The 1,544-nt window shown below is 38.2% G+C and overlaps 1 pseudogene; it reads right to left on the bottom strand.

Moving 5' to 3' along the window:
• Positions 1-550: 550 nt before the first annotated feature.
• On the bottom strand, positions 551-1,306 carry LOC107541263 (protein MAK16 homolog pseudogene; annotated as a pseudogene).
• Positions 1,307-1,544: the final 238 nt, after the last annotated feature.

The raw sequence follows: 1,544 nt of genomic DNA, 5'->3' as shown, positions 1-1,544 counted from the left end.
CCTTTCTTGGTCTTTTGGCAAGAAAGTTTGTGGTGTTTTTCTTTCTTCTGTCTTCTTCTATTGGTACTCCCAAGTTATCAGCTCCTTCAGCTCTTGAATATTTGAGGCAAGATGAAAATCCAAGGAGCTAGTATTGTGTTGTTCCTTGGATCCCAAGGTCCCTAACCAGTCTACTTTCTTCCTTCCCTATTTCAGAATCTTCTTTTAATTGTTTTTATATAGTGTACAAGTGTCCAGTGCTTTAGTTGTACTTAATAAGAATAGGGAAAAGTACATCTACTCTATCTTCTTGGAAGCAGAAGCCCAAAGTTGTACTTTTTAAAAGTTCCTCATGAGCAGATGCTCTTGTGTCCCTGGCATCTGGCTTTCAAATGATTTCTCATGGCACTATCTAGAATTTTTGTTATGTTGCCTGAAGTTTCACCAGTTAGAGTATCATTTAGGTTAACCAGGTTTTCCTGAAAAAATTAGACATACTTTAATTGAGCAGGTACTGGTTTTCCAAACCGCATTGAATAGAAGTTTTTATGGGGGAAAGGACAGAGAAGGATTACATGTATTTCTGTAGAATGTAGCAGTAATCCAGGGAGGGCAGTTTATCCGTATCCTCAAAATCACTTATGTCATTCTCATCCACCTCATGAGCTTCCACAAACTCTCTTTTTCCCACATCTTCTTCGTCATCTTCATCATCTTTATCCTTAGCATCTGACAAGTCACTCTCTGCTTCCTGCTGTTTCAGGGCCTTGTCAAAGGCATGAATGGAGAAGTTGTAGATGTCACCATATGTACCTTGTTTAAGTCTCTTCAGCAATTCCTTTTCAATGGCATTGTCCAGCTGAACAGCATTAATGCCTTTTCCTCTCTTCTTTTCCCCCTCTACTCCACCTTCTCATGCAAAGAAACAAGTTTTCTCTGTTGCTTTAGTGTAAATTTTTGAATTAGAATTAGGTACTGGGTAATTCTGGTGAATCTCTGCTTACACTTGTGTCAAATGAAACTGAGTCAGTAATTAGATTTTCATCTATTTGCTCCAGTGCTTTCTCATAGCTTTTATGAAGCCCGACCCTTCCCAGAGATGCCTAGGAAAAGTTGCTCATTCTATCACCTTCATATACAAGCAGCACTGTCCTTTCTCTTCTTTGATAGTGGCATACTAACTGTTTGCCAGGGGAGAGGATGACTGGTTACACAGTCCAGTCAGGCTATATTTATTTCTGCAAAAGTTTTGTGTCTTAGTTCTTATTTTGAAGGAACAAAGTTGCTTGTTTCCTAGTGTATCCCAGATAACATCATTGGACTGCATGGTGTTAGCAATTCAGCATGAGAACCTGGCCAGATCCCAGAAGCAGCCATGCTTCTTCCTCATTTTTTATTTTTCAATTACACTTGACATACAATATTGTATTAGTTTTAGGTGTACAACCCAGTGATTAGACATTATATAACTTACTAAGTGATTGCCCCTATAAATCTAGTACTCACCTGACACCATACATAGTTATTATAATATTATTGACTATATTCTCTATGCTGCATTTTAC

Source organism: Miniopterus natalensis, chromosome X, assembly GCF_054644295.1.
Source record: "Miniopterus natalensis isolate mMinNat1 chromosome X, mMinNat1.hap1, whole genome shotgun sequence".
NCBI classification, from domain to species: Eukaryota; Metazoa; Chordata; class Mammalia; order Chiroptera; family Miniopteridae; genus Miniopterus; species Miniopterus natalensis.
This window is presented reverse-complemented; position numbering and strand designations above follow the sequence as displayed.